General features: G+C 45.9%; 2 non-coding genes across 2 annotated transcripts; both read left to right on the forward strand.

The window, feature by feature from the left end:
- Positions 1–7538: 7538 nt before the first annotated feature.
- Positions 7539–7610, forward strand: TRNAN-GUU (transfer RNA asparagine (anticodon GUU)). Its single transcript has one exon. It is a non-coding gene; the product is annotated as a tRNA-Asn (tRNA).
- An 885-nt stretch (positions 7611–8495) lies between these two features.
- On the forward strand, positions 8496–8578 carry TRNAY-GUA (transfer RNA tyrosine (anticodon GUA)). The gene has a single exon. It is a non-coding gene; the product is annotated as a tRNA-Tyr (tRNA).
- The last annotated feature ends 482 nt before the right edge of the window (positions 8579–9060 follow it).

Below are 9060 nucleotides of genomic sequence, written 5' to 3' on the forward strand. Positions count from 1 at the left end.
CTAAAGGAAGTCTCTCCTTTGTAGATGAGTAGGCAAGGCTTTCCATTTCGACAGATAGTTTATCGCTTACCTTGCTACCGATCGAGTGACAACGGCCGATCAGGCAATCCCCCTTGTCTGACCCGCTACCCCTAGAAAGGAGATCCAACCTAAAGCTTCAATGCCCAAACAGTTCCTCAAAGTTAGCTGGCATGTGTTTTAAAAAGCGTTCTTCTAAGGGTCTATGTGAAGTATCAGCCAGGTCGTCTATCTTTCTTCCCTGTGTTCTGCAACCCGCCCTAAGAGTTTGGGATGAAGTCTTCTCAGAACAGCCTTGGCGACTTTCGGTCTTCGGGGAATTCCCATTTTCGTATATTCGGACCGACGCCTCCTTAGCTGCACCGATGCGGGAGAGCTAGCCCCCCCAGAACGTCGAATGAATTGTGGCCTGGTGTAGAGTACTTTTTAGGCACTTCCATCCCCCACGGAACCGGTTTCCTTTGTTTGCTACCAACCGATCCTTTTTCTTCTGTGGTTGTGGTAAGGGCTAGTGCTTTCCTAAACTGAAGTTGGAAGTCGGCTAAGGAGCACTTTTCTTTAGTTGTTGCAATCTCTTATTAAGTTGAAACAAGTAACTGTGCTTTCAGGTATAGGACCCTTGCCCTAGACTTCTAATCGGAAAAGGGTCAATTTTCTTTAGTTCCACTAAGTGGTCTTTCTTAGTCTGAAAGCGGTTAGTCTCTTAGCTATCCAATCATCAATCAAGGACAGAAAGTAAAACAAAAGGAAATGACCACTAAGTTTAAGAATACACTCACCAATGGGCATGGGCATACAGAATGAATAGCCTACTTTGAATACGAAATTTCCATAAGTCCAAATGAAAGTCTAAGGATCGAGAATGACTTTCAAGCTTAGAACGCTAATAGAATGCATGGAAAACAGGTACACTCCCGCAAGGGCAAGGGAAGAGTAGGCCTGTAAGGGACTAAGGCCTACTGTTAATAGACTTTACTTTAAAAAAACCTATACATTAGCATATCCCCCCAGCCAATTGCATTCTCTAAGGAAAGCTACTAGACCAGTTCGAAAGCAGTTTCCTATGCATCAGACAATAAAAAAAAATCCATCATTCCCTTTCTATTCTCAAACCGGGAAAGCAAGTAACTAAGAGCAAGTAAGCTCTCTGAGTAAGTTCGTTTTCTTTCGAGTTTCATTCCTTCTCGCTGGCTAACAATTGCCAAGCTAGAATAGAGAAAAGAGGTAAAAAAGAGGAAATTTTTTTACAGGTTTGCTATCCATCCTCTCTGCTTACCCTTTTACTATGAAGTAAAAGAAAATGCTGTACTGGAGTGGGGAATCTTTCCATTCTAGCCTTTAAGGGGAAGTCCCACTAGACCCAGTGCTTTGACCTCTTGCTAATCCCTTCCATAGTAAGCACTCTAATAGGGCAAATAACAAATAGGAAGACTGTACTAAGAAAGCAAACGTGACGAACAGGCCTAGAGGACTCTCTTGTTGAATCTGTTCTGTAAAGAAAAGAAAGCTAGTCCTATTCCCACCGACCGTTACTCTAACAGCTGCCTATTCTTCCCCTCGGGCACTGACTTTCTTAGAGTAGGGAATCCGGTTCAAGCAGAGGAGAGGGATGTTACAACTCGACCAACGGGAGAGGGATGAAAAGGCAAGTGCCACGCTAATCCTAGTCCAAGCTAAAAGGCTACGACTGCCTACGCCTTGTTGCCACGCCCTTAGAGCTTTTAACAGCTGGTTCACTTTAGGACTTCATCCCCTGAAGGAATGGCTTTTAAAGATCTGAAAATCTAGACTAGTGATGGCCTAGCGGTTTCGGTTTCACTCATGGTATGTCTTGAACAAAGGAAAGTTCTTCTCTCTTAAGAAGGTTGGCTTTCTCAGCTTTCAGCTGGACGTAAAGTGATTGATGACATTCCCGTTGGCTTAACAAACCTCTATTTTTAATTCTTCTCTAACGGCTGGGACAAACCCTCTCTTCTTTTCTCTCTTCCCTTTTTTTTTTGGAGTGGCTTAGAAAGTTCCTGCCCCTCGTCTGAAGCCTGAACGTTTATCCTTTTTTGCCTACGTCTACCATTCATTCTTGGCCTTCATATACCGTACGTCAAAGAAAGGAGAGTCGCTTCGTCATAGCTTCTCCTCCGTCTTTGCTTTGGCTGTGTTCAATGCCCATCTCGTCTTTTTAATCCATGATAGATCGAAGGGGAAGGGGATGGCTACCATGACTAGTGGTTCCCCGCTGACCAGTCATAGTTTTCCCTGTGGGCCTAGTGTAGTCCAAGAGTCTGGAAACTCAGCTTGCTCTTCTACCCGCCTCCCCTTCAGTCAGGTCGGGAATCTTCCTCTTTCAAAGGGCTGCCCTAATACATCTATGATCGTCAAATGGCGTAATATAGATGATTTTCTTGTCAGAGAGATGACTTCCTCTTTGAATAGGGTGTAAGATGTTAAGTATAGAATTTCCTGCCTTTCCTTCCTTCATAGCCAATTCAGCTGAACAAACAGACTTGCTTTCGTGCTTCTGGTTGATGTCATATGGGTTTAAGGCAAATAAGGGGAGAAATCAATCCCAGTCAAATGATAGATATCAGAGAATGGGAGAACTAGACCTACCAGAAGAGGTGTAGCTGCTTTCAGGTTTCTTTGTTTAGTTTAAGACAGTAATCCAAACAAAACAGCCTTCCCTTGGCTTTGATTCTTTACTGGGACTGCCCAATCTGGTGTGATGCCCATAAGAATAAGAGAAACTCGCGGATCTGTTCATGAAGAGGTTTCCGCTTCTAACCTGATAGTGGTTTACTCCGTATTTTAGGCGGGATTAGTATCAATACAATAGAAGGGCCCCCCTCCTTATCGAAAAAAGTCTGCCTTCGCTGAAGTTGGATCTGAGGATGGAAAAAGAGAGTACGCTATCCCGGAACCGGTTGCCACCTTTTTGGGTCGAGGTAACGCGGGAGACCCATACATAACTAGAGAGTAACTGTCGGCAAGTAAGAAAGATCTTTCCCCAGAGTGCCTTCAAAAAGCGTCTGGTGCCGCGGAGTCTGCAGGAGATGATCAAACCTCTTCCACCGCCGAACCTCTTTCTGTTGCTCAATCGTCCACTTTAGATGAGACTACTCAACTAAATCAGTATTTTACTCTAAAAAATCTGATTCTGCGGCAGAGACAGAAGGTGTATCCTCTAAGGCAGACAATTAAGTGACATAAGTGGTCTCGTCTATAGCATCTGATGAAGCAAAAGCCTAGTTCTCGGTAAAGCAAGCTCTCGCCTCAGGCTCAGGAAATGGAAAGAAAGTGGAAAGAGCATTTCAAGCCTCAAGTCACACAAGAAGGTCGGGCCGGGCCTCAACCAAGAAAGAAAAACCCTTAGCCTTGCTCGAATAGGAGGGCAGAGCCCGATAGACCAACATAGGTTATGGTTACGCAATACAGAATGGAAGGTCTACGGCTTACTAAGACACTCGCCAATGGGCATCCAAAAGGAAAAGCAGAACCTTAGTCTTCGTCCCTTTCCCCCATTATCAAACAAAAACCGGAGATTCATCTTTCTGAATAGGGGAATTAGTAAAAGGATCAACCCACAAAGAAAGGATAGGGGAATAGGTATAGACCCGGATCCCTCGATACAACCGAAAGAAGGAAAGCGCTTTTAGATCGGTCGGGAACCAAGAACGGAAGTCATTTCGCTAACTCAAAGAAGAAAAATAATTACCTGATGAGAGGGGAGAGAAGTTACCATTAGGGGTTCCCTAAAAGCGGGGCTATTAAACATGACCTGAGGGACACATTGGAAGGAAGAAGCAAATTGAACCTTACTAAGACGATTCGGGGATGGTCCCACAACTCACGAGCGAAAGACAGAAATCAACGAATGGAAGAGAGCCAGAGGATGCCCTCTTGTCGCAAGTGAGCAGACGATTTCTCCCTGACATCACAGAAGACGATTTTTTTTTTTTAGCAGACTTTCTTTTTTCCAAAGGAATGAAAGTACTTACTTGATAGAGTAAGGGAGTTAGAATGCGCTTTGGTTCACAGGTTTGGTGGTATATCCCTATATAGATGGGCTCTGTAGTCGGGCTTAAGCCAGTTTCACCGAGGGTTTAAGCAGTGATTAGGTACGAGCAATAGTCTGATTAGGATTCTGCTGGAACTGCGCTCTCTATTAAGAGCAGAAAAGCATTCGAACTAAAGAGATAGAAAGAATAGTGTAGTGTTTAGTTCCTTTGTGCCCAGAGGACTTGAAAGAGCTTCGGATTCTAGCGATCCTCAATTCAAAGTCGTAAGTCTTTCGCTTGACCGAGGGCTCGTTGGTCTTGCTTTCGATTCCAGAGATCGAGATTCGAATAGCAGTTGGGAAAGGGGATTTGGGCTAGATCGGATTTCGGATAGTCCATTGCAATTCATAACTTTTCCTTCCTCTATCTCATAGTACGGAGTAGAAGGTCGGGGAAAATGACCGCTGAAGTGATGCTTTAGGAAGGAGAATGGCTAATGGCTGCTGCTAAGCCTTTCAACTCCCTGCCACGAACGGTAGCTGCGCTACAGCAATTCCCTTTTTATCATAAAGTAGAAGGAATTTTCTCTGATTCGTGTTCGCAGATAAGATAAGCTGAAGAATATACCGCAAAGCAAAGACAAAAAGCGAAAATAAATAAATGAGAGCTCATCAACAATTTTCGAGGAAGAAGCGAATCAATCAGAATGGAGACAGGGGGGAGAGGCGAAAGAAAGATTGTCGAGCCTGCAAGCAGCAAGCAACAACGGCTTTTCAGCCGTTGCGCGCTAGCTTATAGTTTAGGGGTATAGTAGGGGTGCCCCTTTCTAAAACAACTATTTAATAGTTGGTAAGCTTTTTTTGGAACTTTAGTTTTGGAGTTTTCCCCAACCTATACCAACCTAATATTACTAAAAAATAGGGGCTTACGTTTTTCAGCCGCATCGCACTTCCGCATAAACAATGGATCCGCTGGGCTGGATGAGCAACCTTCTCTGGAAAAGAATAGTGAAAAGCCATGTCACTTGGAACGGAACTGCTTGCTTACTTACTTTTAGTAAGACCACTTTGGTAAGCAAAATTCGATTATCTAGGCATGGTTGCTTACAAGACAAGACAAAAGCCAGCTTCTAGATGTTCTTTGCCTGAACATATAGAGGAAGCAACCTTCTATCTGGCCTCTGTACTAGTAGTGGAGTGGCTTGCTACTTTCAATCATCAAAGGAAAGTTGAGCAAGGCAAGGGAGAAAGAAGTTGTCCCCTCTTCTCTGGTAACCCGCCACCGCATATGTAGAAAAAGAGGGAGCGGGGAAGGAAGAACAACCGTTTGACTTTGGCACATGAGGTGGCGGGTTTGGCTAGGTAACATAATGGAAATGTATCGGACTGCAAATCCTGGAATGACGGTTCGACCCCGTCCTTGGCCTCGGGGAGTGGCGAGCAGCACGGAATTTGAATGTTTCAAATGGCATAAGGGGGCTTTCCTTTGTTATAAATCCACAGACAACATACTGGAACTTCCAAACCAAAGAAATGCAACATGAGAAGGTTTACGTTACGCTTCAATAGAATGAATTCAGTAAGGGTAGAGCCCCATGGTTGATCGAAGGTCCTATGCCACAACAACTCAAATCTATCTTACCTTCAATCCATCTTTGTTCAGCCAGCTCATAACAAAATGTTAGACCGGGCTGACACAACCAAATTGGTTGAAGAAAAGGAAACCCCAGCGACCAAGCACTCCCACCCCCAAAAGTGGAGACCGAACACCGCCAGGTTGTCGAGGACACGTCTGAAGAGGAGGCGGGCGCACTCTAAGTTGACCACCCTACCCACTAATGGACTATGAGGGGGGCAGGCGAACGGGAACCGACCGAAAACCCGAACCGCTTGACTGGCTGACCCCTTCATACTCGATTCATTAGGGTCGGGGATGGATGGAACCAATCAGAAGTGCAAATCGCGCAAGCGAAGCCGGGAAACGGACCGCAGCGCAACGACTAGGACTCGTGTCGGAGGAGTTTTGAGCGTGAGCTACCACTCATGCAGCGGCAAGGACCCGCAACTCTCGAAGGGGCCACCAACCGCCCGAATCACTGTAGCAAACCCTCCCTTTACTCAATGGATAGCGCTTATCCTCTTTCAATCAACAAAATGAGAAATAAGAAAAAAAGAAAAGAAAGAGGTCTTTATTGAGGAGGCTTTGCACCTGAAATAGGACTAATGAAAATCCAGAAGAGGCTTTCAAAAAGATGAAAATGCAAAGGGTAAAGAGAAAGTCTTTTGAACAACCAACCTGACATAAGGATTCTAGCTCGCCCACTTAGAGCAGATGGAGATTATCGGACGGGGAAAAGCGGCACTCGACATCTATTAAACAACACCAAGAACAAAGCCATACCATGCCCTCGGGAGAAAGACGTGATGATTGCCATGAATGCTGCCTTCGAGGACGTGTTGTACAAGAAGGTCTTTGCCGATTCCTATCAACATGGTGCACCCCTCAGTAGAGGGGCGTGAAAAGGCCGTGGAGACTTTGACCGAATGAATAGGGATCAATTGATAGACATTTTGATTGAGGGGATGAACGCTTTTTTCGTTCGCTATGTGCTGACTGGATGCGTACTCGCGTGATCGATCAATGGACGGGGGAATTGCGTGAATGACGAGACCGGCCTAACCTAAAGTAAAGGCTCTTCCCTCTCTGGATGGCGAATCTTGATTGACTGACACTAGGAACCGATTCGGAGAAAGAAGAAGCATGACATGAGATACGCGGCGGAAAAATTTCCGATAGCGAATTACTTGACTCGATGGATGGATGGAGGGGGGGCCTCCAACTCAAGCACGAAATCAATGTTGAGTCCACAATCATCGAAAGGGGCACCACCAAGCGAGATCGAGACCAGCACCTTGTATAGGGTTCCAAACCCGCGCTTCTAACAATATCCCATAAAGAAAGGTAGGGGCTTCAAAGCTTGACTAACAAGCGCGAAACTTGACTTTGAGAAAGAAGGGTGGCGCGCTAGCTGCAATCCTTCTAAAGTGCTAACGCCTATAGGTTGGGGCCCTTTTCTTGCTCGTTAGCGCTTTAGTTTGAGGCGCTAGCTTACTAATAATATAGGGGCTTGATCGGAATCGATTCTCTAATTGAATATCAGAAGTGCTACTTAGTAGTAGAAACTCGGAGAGACAGACAGAGAGGGGACTCTATCATACCTGCTAATTCCTAGGATGAGAAGTAGGCCTGGCCTCTTGTTTTTGGCAGGAATAGTTCCAGCCTTTGTTGCCCCTCGGTAGAGTGAGTCTACTTAGCGAACTGGCAGGACGCGGAGATCAATTGATCAATATGAATCTCGAGAGTGGATGGTTGACCGCCGCCCCCTTGTCCTGGAGGCTCTCCGACCGGGGAGGGGCTTGCTATCGTAACCTTTTCCCCCGGTGTATGTGAAAAAGAGTGACGAACCCATTTTTTTTTCGGTCATAGGTTGGTCCAAAGAATGAGAGTCGGCTTCCAACAGTCCGTTGTTCCTCAGTAGCTCAGTGGTAGAGCGGTCGGCTGTTAACTGACTGGTCGTAGGTTCAAATCCTACTTGGGGAGAATTTCTAGTTCTCGCTTTTCTGACCTAGCGACCCCTGCCCTTCTCCTTTGTTTCTAAACTAGCAGAATCGTGGGACATCAAAAGTGGGAAGTTGATTGTTGGTTTTTATTCCTCACTCTCGTATAGGTGAACTTGGTTCGTTTAATTCTTAGGGAGAAGAAAGATCCACTGGGAAGACTGGTGGAGTAGTATCTCTTCATTAGCCGGAAGGAATTTGTCTCCACTAGCGTCATTCGAAAAAAAAAAAAATCCGAACAAACAAGAAAAGGGTTACTCTTTAGGTAGGATAGATGGATGTAGTCCAATGGTTAAAGCTCTGCCAGCTTCTTGTAGACTGAACTCTCTTCTCTTTAGGCTCCGAGTTGTTTTTGGGTGGGATGGTAGAATTTTTCTTCGCCACTAGTGCCAACGAAGTTCTTGGTAATTAACAAGGGGGAAGGAAGATCTCCACTCATTTCATTCATTCAGTGCCTGCGGTGAGGCGCGGCCCACAACAAAGGGGGAAAGCTTGCTTGCTGTAGCCCTATTTTAGTAGACTAGGCTTGGTAAGCGTAAGCTATTGTTGTAGGCTCGAGAAGGGTAGGCTCGCAGCTTCGCCAGAAGCGACTAGTCGCCTCCTTTCCCCCGCCGAAAGATGCTTAGCCAGAAGCGACGAAGGGGGGGCTGGGGAAGGCCGACGACTACATGAGGGGGAAGCTGTCGTAGAAGCTTTGCCCCTTGCTTTACAGAGATTTTTATGAACTGACTAAATGACTAGATTCTCCCGGAACGCTAGCTAAGCTAAGAAAGAGTATGTATTAATTCCCTTCAATCAAATCAATAAGCTTTTTGATTGATTCAGGGCCCTTCAACGAACCCATTGAGGGGGGCCTCGGCCCGGGAAGGGGAGAGTGGCCGAGTGGTCAAAAGCGACAGACTGTAAATCTGTTGAAGTTTTTCTACGTAGGTTCGAATCCTGCCTCTCCCACTTGTTTGTTGTAGACTTCAGAGAAGAGAAAGGAGGCATTCGTCAGCGTAGGAAGGCCCACCGAGCGAAGCTCTTTCTTTTTTTGGGGTGTGCCGTGAAGTGAAATTGTATCGTATGTTAGTTAGAGAGGTTGGCGAACTACTACGATCTATGGATTCCCCATCTATATCCAATCCCAACGAGAATAGAAGCGAGTCGCTTCCGGCTTGGCTTTTAGTCGTAGTCCTTTAGCTTATGTAGTGGTCGGGCTTCCTACACGCACGCGCCCGCCAGAATGCCTCCTTGGTTCTGGACGAAGCCAAGCCGAACCATACGATAGGCGAAGGAAAGACCCCCATTGTTTAGCGCCTGGGGAACGCAAGTTTGATCGAGGATTGGAGAGGATTCGCTTACAGTAGGGATTGTTGCACAGTACAACGGAGGTAGAAATACGAATTGGAAGTGGGACAAAGACGACTCTACGCTAAAAGGACTATCCGCAA

The sequence above is a fragment of the Durio zibethinus genome, unplaced genomic scaffold, assembly GCF_047325235.1.
Source record: "Durio zibethinus cultivar Kanyao isolate XHJ-2024 unplaced genomic scaffold, ASM4732523v1 HiC_scaffold_78, whole genome shotgun sequence".
Taxonomy (NCBI): Eukaryota; Viridiplantae; Streptophyta; class Magnoliopsida; order Malvales; family Malvaceae; genus Durio; species Durio zibethinus.